Here is a 15,308-nt window from a genome sequence, read left to right as displayed (position 1 = left end):
ATTTGAGGAGACCAGTGGTCTACCTTGAGGGTTTTTTCCGTTGGAAATTTTTCTTTTAGTCTCATTCTTTGTTTATAATGAGCCTTTAAAACTTCTAGTTTGGCACCGGTTGGGCCTTCTAAATTGGATTTGATTTTGTCAATCCCACCCCTCATTTGTGGCACTGCTTCTGGATGTCCCAGCTCTTGAGAATCAAGAAGACTACGTCTGTCAATGAGCGATAGAGAAAAATTGATTTTTGTAAGATCTTACCGTAAAATCCTTTTCTCTTAAGCTCATTGACAGACGTAGTACCCGCCCCTCTATCATTGAGTTGGGTTGGGTTAAATTCTCTGTTACTGCTTTAGAACAGAACTGATTCCCTGTAGCAGAGAGAGGGAGGATATACCCTCAGGGACTGCCCCTAAGGTGGAGCCAGAACGTTTTGTCTTTCTGCCTAGTCCTACTCCTGCGGAGACAACATAACCCAGCTCTTGAGAATCAAGAAGACTACGTCTGTCAATGAGCTTAAGAGAAAAGGATTTTACGGTAAGATCTTTCAAAAATCCATTTATCCTCACTGAGCTCACTGAGAGGAGGCGGGGCGGAGGCGGGGCAGAGCACGTCCTGAATACAATGCATACAGTACAACTCACTGAGAGGAGGTGGGGCGGAGGCGGGGCAGGTCACGGCCTGAATACACACAGTACAGCTCAGCTCCTGGGTAATACTGCGAGATTTCTGGAATGGAATACATCCCAGCACACACTGCGAATCGCCGAATGACGTCATCGCCGATCGGACCCGGAAGTGAAGAGAGGAGGAATAAAGCAGAAGTTAAGGTATTTACTAGCAAAAAAAAAAAAGTTTCCATTGGTAAAAGTCGTTTTAAAGGGGATTACATAGATCTAAAGTTACGAAAATGGGTGGAACTCCACTTTAATCAGTGTTTAAGCGCAATTACCAATGATCATGCTCTCCATAGCAAACCCCAGCAATGTTTCCATTAACATTTTTAGGCATATTAGACAACATTTTTATGACTTTGGTTGTCCCGCATGTTAGTCGACTGGCCGCTGTTGGGGGGGAAGCAGGGAACCGACAGGATAGAAAATGTGTCATCCCTTTATTTGCCACAAATAAATAGTGCCGGGCTTATGCTTTCTCCATGAGAAGTTCTTGCAAGCTAGGCCAAACCCATCTTACAAGTTAGAGAACCTGTACACCATTTTAAACTTTTAATAGTAAGGCTGGGCTCACACTGATGCAAATTGGATGCGGGTTTCCCTGCATCCAATTCGCATGACAAGAGATTGTGACAGTCTCTCAATGGAGCAGGTTCACACAGCTCCAGGGCGGCTGCGGAGCGGATAGCACAGGGGTCAGGTACGTCTTTGGCAACATTTTGGGCCTGATTCGTCCCTGAAACAGAGAACAGGGACGCACCGGACCCCTGCTGTGAGCCGCATTGGTATTCGGTGTGAACCCAGCCTAAAAGTCCTGCCTAGGCGCAGACATCATAAGATGCCTGTTATCTTTATTGGCCAGAAGAGCCTCTTCTGTGCCCCTATTCAGTGCTGTATTTTGGCATACACCGACAAGGCCCAGGCCTAGGGCGGCACTTTGCAGGGGGCAGCAAAAAAGCCACCCCTCCACCTGAGACTCTATTGGTCACTGGTTGCCAGAGCCACCTCTCTCACCCCCCCCCCCTCTCTCTCTTCAACTCACCCCCTCCCTCTCTCTCTTTTCTCTCTCATCCCCCTCCTCTCTTTCTTTCTCTCTCACTCTCACCCCCCTCTCTCACCCCCCTCTCTCACCCCCCTCCTCTCTCTCTCACCCCCCTCTCTCATCCCCCTCCTCTCTCTCTCACCCCCCTCTCTCATCCCCCTCTCTCTCACTCTCATCCCCCCCCCTCTCGCTCTCTCTCCTTCCCTCCTAAAGCGATATTAAACACCAAAACAGAAATTTTATATATTGCAGCTTACCAATCTTTATATGTGGCAGTCTCTCATACAGGGCGCTGCCCCCCTAATTCATGCACCCGGCCCCTAATCTACATGCAGGATGCCAGACGCATTGATTTCAATTTTTTTTTTTCGAAGCACATAATTAGAGCCTGAGGCTCTAATTGACTTCAAGAAGGGTGGACTCAGGGTGCAGAGCACTGTGCTCTGAGCCCACCCAGTTGTGTGACATTAGCGAATTAGAATTCGCTAATGTCTTCCTGCTTCTCCTCCCAGGCCAATAAGGAAGCGGGTCCTGAGGGAGTCCTAAGTCCTGATTGGCCGGAAGTCCTAAGTCCTGATTGACAAGGGAGAAGACGCAGGGGGGAAGTCGCGACCTGGGTGGGGTAAATGTGAGGCTGGCGGGAAATCGATCGATTGAGTGACGGGGTGGGGGAGGTTGTGGGTGACTGGCTGGCGCCCCCCAACTAGGAAAATTGAGCAACAGCCGCCACTGGTAGTGGCTACATTTGTTTTCTTTTTTTACGGCTTCTTTTTTCCCTTTCTTTTACCTAGTGATCTGGCCAGTAACACACTTCCTGTTTTAGGGTGTTTCTACTCTGGATGGAGGAGCAACAGAGACATCTTTGGACAGCAGCGTTGTCTATCTGGGAAGAGGGGAGTGTTAAATTTGCTAGTAGATTTAAACGGACCTGACAAACAAATTAAAGACAAAGCCCAGCTAACACATTTTAGGCATTTACAGAAACCGCTTTAAATTTCCTTATTGGGATTAAGGTTTTACATGAATGAATAAAAGCTGATCATTGTAAGCACCCCTGAGAGTGGAAAATGGTTTGTCTTAACCCTCTAACTTCCACTTTTGCTAAACAGCTTGGTCTGTTAAAAGAAAATGAAAAATAATGATAATTGTAGGAAAAAAAATCCCCCAATAAAACGAATGCAGCACCACACCTAAGAACTGGTAAGCTGCAATCTAATTCATTTTTGTTTTTGGGTTTATTACCTCTTTAGGCAACATTCTACTTTTCGTTCTCTAAAATGTACTAGACGTTCACTAAAGTAAATAGAAAGATAAATGGTTACTTTCTTTTTGCTGCAGTTTGCATACTGCCATTGTACTGCTGAGAGTGTTTCAATTTATTAAGCTGACATTAAAATACTTTTAAGAGCCTTTATGTAGCACAGGAATAATATTAAACAGTTACTGTATACTGATGAAAATGCAGGTGTCACCTACTGTTTTTAAACTCATCAGTCACTCAGGTTTCATACATTATTTATTTGCACAGTCTGCTAAGTATCTCACTTTTCTGCCAGCACATCTGCATAGTGATCAGTAAAAGTCTGCACTATGCGTTTCAGCAGTCCAGTCCTTTGCATATTGGCCTAATAGCTGCTGCCTGGTTTTAACAATGGCCACTGGATAACAAAGGGCAAATTCTACACAAAACTATATTCTACACTGGACAAAGTGAGAGCAGCAGAAGGCAATGGCTCCTGCTGCTGTCATTCAAATCCATTGACATGGGAGCGGGAGATTGGGCCGAGCCGCACTGTGTGTTTCCATAGATGCACACAGTGCGACTTAGGATTGAGCCCATCTAGTATCCTAAAGGCAGGAGGACCCAGGAGCATCGGGTGGGGACTCCAGAAGAGGAGTATCGGGGCTGCTCAGTGCAAAACCATTACACAGAGCAGGTAAGTGTAACCAAAAAAGACCCTTTACAATCACTTGCCGACTGCCTCACGACTATTTACGTCGGCAGTCAGCCCCTCACAGGCAGAGCGACGTAGGGATACTACGTCGCTAGCCTGTAAGGGTGTGGCGAGCGAGTGCGCGCCGCCAGAGGCGCGCTTCGCTCCTGCTCGGTCACGGACTCCCCCCCCGCGCTTGTGCCCGGCGGACCCAATGTCCGCGGGCACTTGCGATCGTCCGTGACAGCAGGAGAAAGGCAGGCGGCTAATGTAAACAAAGCCGCCTGTCAGTTCTCCCTGTGTAAGAATGATGATCAAACGGTTCTACTATATAGGACCGTTGATCACTGTTCTTACACACACAGCCACAGCCAATCACAGTTAGAAGCACACCCCTAGGACACACTTAACCCCTCCCTCTCCAATACAGTTAACTCCTTCACTGCCAGTGTCATTTTTACAGTAACAGTGCATATATATATATATATATATATATATATATATATATATATATAGCACTGATTACTGTAGTAATGTCACTGGTAACCCCAAAAGTGTCAAAAATGTCAGTCAAGGGTCCGATCTGTCCGCCCCAATGTCGCAGTCCCGCAAAAAAAAAATCGCAGATCGCCGCCATTACGCGTTTAAAAAAAATGACAAAAATATTTCCCTTTGTTAGTAAACGCAATAACTTTTGCACAAACCAATCAAAATATGCTTTTTGCGCTTTTTTTTACCAAACATATGGTAAAAAAAAAAAATTGGCCTAAAATGTTAAAAAATTTTGATTTTACATTTTTTTGGGGGAATTTCATATAAAAAAATGTGAAAAATATTGTTATTTTTGCAATATTTTGTTTATAGCGCATGATCAAAAAAATCGCACAGGTGATCAAATACCACCAAAAGAAAGCTCTGTTTGTGGGGAAAAAAGGACGCCAAATTCGTTTAGGTACAGCGTCGCACGACCACGCAATTGTCCGTTAAAGTCACGCAGTGCCGAATCGCAAAATACCGTGAGGACATTGAAGACAACTAGGTTAAAAAATATACAAAATGTATTAACTACTTCTGGACCGGAAGGATTTCCCCGTTAATGACCAGGCCATTTTTTGCGATTCGGCACTGCGTTACTTTAACAGACATTTGCGCGGTCGTGCGACGCTGTACCTGAATAAAATTGATGTCCTTTTTTTCCCACAAATAGAGCTTTCTTTTGGCGGTATTTGATCACCTGTGCAAATTTTTTTTTTGCGCTATAGACAAAAAAAGAGCGATAATTCTGAAAACAAAAACAATATTTTTCACATTCTGCTATATAACTTCCCAAAAAAAAAATGTAAAAAAATCAACATTTTTAACACTTTAGGCCAATTTGTTTTCTGCTACATATTTTTGGTAAAAAAAAAAAAATCACAATAAGCGTATTTTGATTGGTTTGCGCAAAAGTTATCGTGTCTACTAACTACGGGAAAGATTTATGTCATTTTTATTGTTTTGGTTTTTTTTGGCGGCGATCTGCGATTTTTTGTGGGACTGCAACATTGCGGCGGACAGATCGGACCCCTAACTGACATTTTTTAACCTTTTGGGGGTACCAGTGACATTACTACAGTAATCAGTGCTAAAATATGCACTGTTACTGTAATAATGACACTGGCAGGGAAGGGGTTAACGCAGTGGTTGACCAAGGGGTTAAATGTAAGCCTAGGGGCGTGTTTCTAACTGTATGGGGGTGGGGCTTGTGAAATGATCATACATAGAAGGATCACAGGCGTTCTGTGGTCATACCAGAGAGAAGAACAGTCAGTTGTGTTTACAACAGCTGAGCGTCCTCTCTCAGCGGGGAAAGATCGCGGGTGCCTGGCGGTAATCGGAGTCCCCGCTGCCGAGTGGGGGTGGGAGCGTGCCGGCGCCCCCTAGCTGCAGGCGCATGACCGATGTACAGTTACGTCAGTTCACGCAGGAGGGGCTGCCTGCCGCAGTAAATCTGTGGCGGGCGGTCCTTAAGTGGTTAAAAACACATCAACAAAATGAAAATCACAAATCTAAGAATAAATCATAGCAGACAAATCTACTAAAATAATGAATATGGAATGACATAAAGCTCAATGCTTCCCCTGACAAGGGAGGCCATTAGAGGGAGGAGTCAGGAACACTCGACATGTTTCGCGGATATACCACTTTTTCAGGAGTATGATGGAAGAGAGCTGTGCCATCTGTTGCAAAATAGGAATTCAGTGGTAAGATAACGTGATAGAAAATTTTTGGTCTGCATCTCAGCCCAGTGGCGGCTGGTGCTCAAAAATTTTGGGGGGGCGCAAAAAGAAAAATGTAATAGGTATTGCTTTGCGGCAAAAAACGCGGTTAAAAATTGCGTGACTTTGAGGTGATGGTACAGGCATGGCACAGATGATGGTATAGGCATGGCACAGGTGATGGTATAGGCATGGCATAGGTCATGGCACAGGTCATGGTACAGGCATGGCATAGATGATGGTATAGGCATGTCATAGGTCATGGTACAGGCATGTCACAGGTCACGGTACAGGAGATGGTATAGGCATGGCACAGGTCATGGTAAGGGCATGGCACAGGTGATGGTACAGGCATGGCACAGATGGTGGTATAGGCATGGCACAGGTGATGGTATAGGCATGGCACAGGTCATGATACAGGAGATGGTATAGGCATGGCACAGGTGATGGTACAGGCATGGCACAGATGGTGGTATAGGCATGGCACAGGTCATGGTACAGGAGATGGTATAGGCATGGCACAGGTCATGGTAAGGGCATGGCACAGGTTATGGTACAGGCATGGCACAGGCATGGCACAGATGGTGGTATAGGCATGGCACAGGTGATGGTATAGGCATGGCACAGGTCATGGTACAGGAGATGGTATAGGCATGGCACAGATGGTGGTATAGGCATGGCACAGGTGATGGTATAGGCATGGCATAGGTCATGGTACATGAGATGGTATAGGCATGGTAAGGGCATGGCACAGGTGATGGTATAGGCATGGCACAGATGGTGGTATAGGCATGGCACAGGTGATGGTACAGGCATGGCACAGATGATGGTATAGGCATGGCACAGGTGATGGTACAGGCATGGCACAGAATAGTAAATGGTTATGGCACACAGCAGCCTGGGCTGATAGTCGTTTCATTTCCACATGCAGAGATATCATACAAAGAACTCAATTATAACCAGAAGTTACAATATGCTTATACTGTAGTATACATTTTTATGTATGATGAAGATTACAATGATGAACATAAAGTTATTCACTAACATGTACTCAATTGTACACACAACAGATGAGCCCACACACACCAAAGACCTCTGCAATTCTGACCTCTGGCTCGTAGATGCTCACTCCTCCAGGATGTGTTTCTCCCATACAACTAGCAAAGCCATCTATTCCACAGTGTGTCAATGTACAGTATGTGTGTGTGCTGTGTAATGTATGTATTGTGTGAATGTACAGTGTGTGTGCTGTTTCTGTGTGTACAGTGTGTGGATGTACAGCGTGTGTGTGTACAGTGTGTGTGCTGTGTGTGCTGTGTGAGTGTATGTATGGTGTGAATGTACAGTGTGTGTGTGTGTGTGTGTGTGTGTGTGTGTATGTATGGTGTGAATGTACAGTGTGTGTGCTGTGTGAGTGTATGTATGGTGTGAATGTACAGTGTGTGTGTGTGTGTGTGTGTGAGTGTATGTATGGTGTGAATGTACAGTGTGTGAGTGTGAGTGTATGTATGGTGTGAATGTACAGTGTGTGTGTGTGTGTGAGTGTATGTATGGTGTGAATGTACAGTGTGTGTGTGTGTGTGTGAGTGTATGTATGGTGTGAATGTACAGTGTGTGTGTGTGAGTGTATGTATGGTGTGAATGTACAGTGTGTGTGTACAGCGTGTGAATGTACAGTGTGTGTGTGTGCTGTGTGAGTGTATGTATGGTGTGAATGTACAGTGTGTGTGTGTGTGAGTGTATGTATGGTGTGAATGTACAGTGTGTGTGTGTGTGTGTGTGTGTGTGAGTGTATGTATGGTGTGAATGTACAGTGTGTGTGTGTGAGTGTATGTATGGTGTGAATGTACAGTGTGTGTGTGTGAGTGTATGTATGGTGTGAATGTACAGTGTGTGTGTACAGCGTGTGAATGTACAGTGTGTGTGTGTGCTGTGTGAGTGTATGTATGGTGTGAATGTACAGTGTGTGTGCTGTGTGAGTGTATGTATGGTGTGAATGTACAGTGTGTGTGTGTGTGTGTGTGTGAGTGTATGTATGGTGTGAATGTACAGTGTGTGTGTGTGTGAGTGTATGTATGGTGTGAATGTACAGTGTGTGTGTGTGTGTGAGTGTATGTATGGTGTGAATGTACAGTGTGTGTGTGTGTGTGAGTGTATGTATGGTGTGAATGTACAGTGTGTGTGTGTGTGTACAGCGTGTGAATGTACAGTGTGTGTGTGTGTGTGCTGTGTGAGTGTATGTATGGTGTGAATGTACAGTGTGTGTGTGTTCTCTCCTGCATGGACCCTGACTGTAGAAGAGAACACCTGCCTTGTAGTGGGATAACCAGGATGGCATACTTGTGGATGGAGGAAAGGAATGGATCTCTCTATGACAGCTGATAGAGTGGGGGGAGGGGGTTGGTGCGTGGAAGTCCTGCAGATCGTGCCCATGTCCCCCACCCCCGTTATCCTTCTGTCACTATGTGTGTTTTGCAAGTTTGCATAGCACAGACCTGCTCTGTGTCAGTCCTGCCAGAGTCTGGGGTCATGATCTTTGTCAACAGGGAGCCGTAGGAGGAAGCGGCCATCAGGCAGGACTGACACAGAGCAGGTCTGTGCTATGTAAACTTCCAAACCCCCCCCCCCCATAGCCACCAGTAGGTCCGGCGCCCCTAGTGGGCTAAAAATGGTAATTTTTTTTTTCTACCAACAGATTGGGGGGGGGGGGGCGGCGCCCCCTATACACCGGCTGCCACCGTCTCAGCCGCTACACAGGAGGCAGTCAGAATAGCGATCTGTAAACAAGAAAGTTTATCATTCTGTCAGAAGGGAAGGCCTTATTCTTATGTTTCTGCCTTTCCCTAGTCAAAGCAGCTCCCCCACAGTGAGTAGGCACAACCTAGGCTCACAGTTAACCCTTTGATTGCCCCTGATGTTAACCCCTTCCCAGCCAGTGTCATTAGTACAGAGGTCATGCATATTTTTAGCACTGATCACTGTATTAGTGTCAGTTAGGTGTATATACGGCTATTGGGATTTTTTTTACCAAAATACATATTGGCCTAAATTGATGAAGAAATTTGATTTTTTACATTTTTATATTAGGCAGAAGGTAAAACATTTTGTTGTTGGTTTTTTTTTTCTAAATTGTCGGTCTATTTTGGTTTATAGTGCAAAAAATAAAAACCATAGAGGTGATCAAATACTACCAAAAGAAAGCTCTGTGGGAAAAAAGGACAAAAATTATATTTGAGTACAGTGTTGCACGACCACGCAATTGTCAGTTAAAGTAACGCAGTGCTGCATCGCAAATAATGACTTGGTCAGGAAGGTGGGTAAACCTTCTGGAGTTCAAGAAATGGTTAGGAACAGGATCTTTGTTTTTTTTTTTTTTTTGTTGTTTTTTGTTTTTTTTTGGGCTACAGTCTCCTTTAGTGCCGCTTCACACTTGTGCAATGCGGGAACGCTGCGAATATGCAGCGTTTTCCCGCAGCGCATCCGCACATCTGGCAGTTCACACTGCCATATGCGATACGCAGGGGGTGTCAATTAACCTTCCTAGCGGTATTCCCGAGTGTGACTCGGGGTAAGATTTTAGTGCCAAAAGCGGTAACCCCGAGTCACACTTGGGGTAGCGCTAAGAAGATCGCTGGATGCTGGAGGAGGTTTTACTTACCTTTTCTCCGGGATCCAGCGAAGACTGCGGGCGGTGTGCGGCGGCGGAGCTTCCTCCCGATCGTCTGCGAGCCCCGGCTTCCGTCTCCGGCGACGTGACGTCCGCCGGGGGGTGGAACCGGCGGCAAATTCAAATGTAAAATGCACCAAACACACTGATACCGTTCAAAATAAAATAAAGTCACATTACATTGACCCCCAGTGCCCTTTCCTGCAGTTTTACTGTACTTTTTATGTAAATATATATATATATATATATATATACAGTATATATATATATATATATACATATATATATATATATATATATATATACATATGTGTGTATATATATATATATATATATATACATATGTATATATATATATATATATATATATATATATATATATATACGTAATTCTTGTGAATGAGCAGCCCAAACCAACTGTATACATTATATATATATATATATATATATATATATATATATATATATAATAAATGTATACAGTTGGTTTGGACTGCTCATTCACAAGAATTACATGCAAAATAATGGTACCGCTTTCAGCACCTAAAATCCAAAAGAATCATACCGCCAGGGAGGTTAAAAATGAACGACACCCCCAGTTGCGATCGCATATCGCAGTGCGATCTGCAAGTTCACACAGAATTGGATCGCACAAGTGTGAACCACAGTGCGATCCGATTCTGATGCGGCTCAAAAAAAGCCTCATGTGCGAGTTTGCTGCGGATGCGCTGCGAATTCAGTCATACAAAGTGTATGGCTGAACTCGCATCCGCACATGAGATTGCATGTAATGAAGGAGCAGTGCGCTCCGAATTACGTGCGATCTCGCAAACCGCACAAGTGTGAACCGGCACTTAGGCATAGTTAATACTAGGCTGGAATTCCACTTTAAAGTTAGTATTTATAGCACGCACTATTTCTAGCATGTGGCTAATCTGACTGTTAATCTTTTCCAAAAATGCACACTAGTTAGACAAGTCAGCTGACTTACCGGAGAGATGAACCGGTGTACCGTAACTTCACTCTGTTTATGGGAATTTCAGCTATCAGCTTCCTAATACAAAGGCTCTCTGCTCGGGTGGTTAGGAATAATATATCCATGGATGAATTCACTCTGGTGGCCACATAAATATTTATAATTGCAGTAAATATTCTGCAAACTTTGAAACACGTGGATGCCAAAATAATACAAACAGACAGCTTTTCTTCTAAGTGAAAGCCGAGAAATGAAAAGTATAGCCAAGGTTTTCTTCTAGATAACGTTACCCACACGCTTGTCAGTATGATTTCTTTTACACTTATAAAATAATATTTGCATTGCTGGAGAAAGCCTTTGCCCTTCTCTTGCTAGATATGTTAAAGCTCACGGGTAGAAGGCGTCTAGAGTGTGTAGTGTTGGGGCATAATGCCAAGGTTTTCTGCTTTTGGAAGTGGGGTTGAAATCTTTTGAGATGCCATTTATATGATATAAAATGATATATTATCAGGCCATACCAGTCATTTTCATCCATTATCCCTCTAGAGGTTTCCAGGGGTCGCTTGGGCTGTGGCTAATTACCTCCCATTCGATAGTTCCTGCATATTGCCAGGGCCTATGCCATTTGTCAGCAGCATGACACCAATCATCTTTTTGACTTCTGTAAGGGGGGCAGTTAAAAAGGTTCTCTGATAACTGAAAATTATTTAAATAATTTCTCTAGGGTAAAAAGGTTGAGAACGACTGCTTAAATGACAATATTACTATTTGGAAAGTTGTCTTTTTCGGCTTCACTCTCCGTGTAACCCACAGCGCAGAATACTCCCCTTCAGCCTTGCTCCAAAGATCTTCACTGTATGGTTCTGGCCATCGCTGCACTAGCTTTGCACAAAAAAAAGCCCCAGACGCATTCCTGCAATTACGGTACTTATGTACCATGACCTTATTTATCCCAGTGATATTAAGAGGAATAGTCAAAGTAATAAATGGGGCAAGTGGTTGTATGTACAGTAGGTGCATGACATGCTTTTTTGATTTGTTTCTTGATGCGTCAATGATGCTCCGGTGATGCTTCAGTAATGCATCAATTATGCTTTTTAACCTCCCTGGCGGTATTCCCGAGTGTGGCTCGGGGTTAACTTTCAGTACCAAAAGCAGTAACCCCGAGCCACACTCGACATTACCCTGCAATGTTACTAACCTTCCCTGCGCTCCCCCGCCGTCCTCACCACCATCCTCCCCATCCTCCTCACAGTCTCTCCCCGCTTTGAGCATGGTCCATTGCCAACACTTGCCTTCCGGTTCCCTCCTGCGAGCGTTGCGATGCAGGGGGATGGAACCAGCGGGAAAGAAAGAGACATCAGAATCGTCGCTGTCGTCACTTTCCGTACCTGATGACGAATTTTCCCACGAATCGATATCGCTCAGTTCTTCAAGTAACTCCGTTTCACTGTCGCTGTTTTCCAGTTCGTCTAAAAGCACTTTTGCGCAAAAAGAACGCTTTTTGGACACCATGGTCGTTCTCTATTTGCCAGGCACAAAGAACTGGAAAAGCACAGGCAGGGCACTGGAAAAGTCACCAGGTGAAATCCTGTGGTGAAATGGCATGATACAGTGTAATCCGTTAGGATCACAGCTTTGTATCCTGTCATTTAGTGTATTTACACTTTTGAATTCGCCGCCGGTTACACCCCCCTGCATCGCAATGCTCGCAGGGAAGGGAACCGGAAGACAGGTGCCGGCATCGGCCGAGCACAGAGCGGGAGGACAGGGAAAGGACGGCGGGGGATCGCAGGGGAAGGCGAGTTTTAAAATGTAAAACAGATTTCTATGCAAAACAATGTACCGCTTTTAGCACAGCAATCTGGACATAATCAGACCGCCAGGGAGGTTAAAAGCTTTAATGAAGCTTGGCAAATGCCCTATGTGTGTGTTGATTTTTTATTTGTTTTAAAAGGGCCCAGTGCAGTAGTACCCCCCACTCATCAGATTCCCATCTTATTAGTACCCCTGTTCAGCAGATGCCCAGCTCATGGGTACCCTCTATCAGCAGATCCCCTGCTACATAGTAATCCCATCTCTTCTGATGCCCCACTCAGTAGTATTCCCAGCTTTGCTGATCCCCCACTCAGAAGTAATCTCTAGCTCTGCTAATTACCCACTTAAAAGTAACCCCCAGCTCTGCTGATCCTCTGGTTTGCTGAGACTCTTCTCTCTCAGGTTCCTGCTCACCTCCCGCTCACCTCCCGCTATAATGCTGGGCACCACATGTGACATTGCTAGTTTCTCCCACTCCGGTCCCTCAACGCTGCTGATCCTCCAGTCATCTCTCTCTGGTCCCCGCTCACCTTCCGCTATAGCATTCCCATGTTGCACACCATGTGTGTAGTCTGCTAGTTGCTCTGCTCCTGTCTGGACCCTGCTCACCTTCTTGCTGCTCTTCGCTCCACCAGACACTTCCAAAATATATACACATGAACCGGATGTGACTGTCAGGGAATTCCTGCCTAACAGAAATGGGCATGCACGCACAAATCTTAGCAGAAGTACACAAGCGCACGGTAATGCGTGCAGGAATGCGCGCACATGAACAGGCGCGCAATGTATGTTGGCACCAGACGGGCTATTTAAGGATGCCTCTGTCTGTGCTCTAATGCTGACTGGTCTTCTACTGTTCCCTGTGTCCTGTGTACTTCTAGTGTGTTTCTTCAGTTGCTGACTTGGCTTACTCCTGACCTGATCTCGGATCCTGCTTGTCCTGTTGTTATTCCTGACCCGGCTTATTCCCTGCCTTGGTTCTGCCCCTGATTCGATACCTCGATTCCCGCCTGTTTTGACTCTGGCTATCCTGTGACTATGCTCCTGTCTTCAATCCTGGCCTCCTGACTTGTTTGAGTGTCTGCCTGGCTGTCTGCGATCACAGTTCTGCGGCCTGCTGTGCATTTTTGCTGTAAGGCAGCTAAAAGCCCAGACCTGTCACACTCTTCATTCTTGCAATGCAAGTTGAGTGCTTCTTTACCTCAGCTGAACTACGGTGTATGGCTACTACTCCTGATCTGATGGTTCCCCCTGCCTCCTCTAAATCGCATCTCCCGCTGATCCTCTTCTTTCTTACCTCCCGCTATAATGCTGGGCACCACATGTGACATTGCTAGTTTCTCCCGCTCCGGTCCCTCAAACTCTCCTCTGAAATTGCATCTCCTGCTGCAAGTCCCGGGTCTACACCTACAGGCACTCGTGTTCCTCCTGTCCCTCAGCACCCACTGTTTCACTCTCAGTGGGTCCTGGGTTGGAGATGCAAGAGAGGCCGACCTCGTCATTTCAGTCTCCCTTAAGGTACGTGACAGTGACTGATGATGACATTTTTTCCGATTCGCTTGTTGATTTCCCAGTGCATCCTGGCATATCTCTGGCATATACCTGCAATACCGCCAAAACAAAGGGAAGCTAAAGTTGAATAAAATAATCTCAAAAGCTGCAGGTGCTAACAAGCTTTGTCATAGACTTCTATGGAGGCTTTGGAGAGGCTTTGAAGCACCAAGAAAGCAACATGGGGTATGATATTTGAAGCAAAGCAAACACAACGTGTAAACATTACTGTAAGCTTTTGGAAGTGGGAATGCTGCACTAAGTTCAAATAAAGTGATTCAAAATGGTGTACCATAATGATTAGCACAAAAAAATGTATAAAACTCAAATAACATAAAAGTGAAAATTCCAAGTTTGTGTTTACATTTTCACTAACCGGAAGTGACAAAATGCTCATAGCCTCTGGTCTCCTAGACCATAGATCTATTGTGAGACAAATTATCTCATGCTTTCAAGGGTAGAGGAGAGATTTGGGGTCTTATAGACCCCAGATGTCTCCATAAAGAGGACCTGTCTTGTAACTGGATGTTTACATTTCTTGTGGTAGCAATAAAATTGAGGAAAAAAGAAAGTGAAAGAGATGGTGTAAAAGTAAAACATTTTTAATAAAATAACATTTTTTATTTTTTAAAGCGCAGAGGCGAGCGCAGGTTGCGCACGCATATGTAAACTGTGTTTGCATCACACGTGTGCGGTATCACTGCGGACATTATAGCAAGAGCAATAATTCTAGCTCTAGACCTCCTTTGTAACTCTAAACTGGTAGCCTGCAAAAAAATTTAAAGCAACGCCTATGGAGATTTTTAGGCATGTAGTTTGTTGCCATTCCAAGAGCATGCTCAATTTTGAAGCTTGACATGTTAAGTATCTATTTACTTGGCATAACATCATCTTTTATATTCTACCAAAAAAATGGGTATATATTGTACTTTTTTTGCATTTAAATTCCTTAAAGTGAATTTTTTCCCAAAAATAACGTTTGAAAAACCGCTGCTCAGTTACCATGTGACATAAAAAATTGCAATGACCACCATTTTATTCTCTAAAATATATAATGTTTGTGGGGTTCTAAATATGTTTATAGTAAAAAAAAATACTGACTTTTACATGTAGGAGAGAAGTGTCAGAACAGGCCTGGTCTTCAAGTGGGTAATGTGACAAAGCAAATCAGTTATAAAATGTCTAGACACTCTCCAAGCCTCCATCTTTACAGTCTTATCAGAACTCTGACACCGTCAGAGGCATATCCCACCCATTCCTATTTCTGATTAAAGAATTACACTGACAATGCCATCAGGAAGCGAGATCTAGGAACAGGAATTGCGGCCGGTGGATAGCTTGCACCTCCACTACTATGGTAACTGCCACACAGCCACACAGTACTGGGAAATGGGCGA

General features: G+C 44.6%; 1 protein-coding gene across 2 annotated transcripts in view; it reads left to right on the top strand.

Annotated features, from left to right (window-relative positions):
* The window catches only part of ACOX3 (acyl-CoA oxidase 3, pristanoyl), a 225,092-nt gene that overhangs the window by 89,436 nt on the left and 120,348 nt on the right, over positions 1 to 15,308 (top strand). The gene's annotated exons all lie outside the window — the stretch shown is intronic.

Source organism: Pelophylax lessonae (assembly GCF_965119305.1).
Source record: "Pelophylax lessonae genome assembly, chromosome: 1".
NCBI lineage: Eukaryota > Metazoa > Chordata > Amphibia > Anura > Ranidae > Pelophylax > Pelophylax lessonae.
The sequence above is the reverse complement of the archived record's forward strand: the minus strand, read 5'-3'. Positions and strand labels throughout refer to the sequence as shown.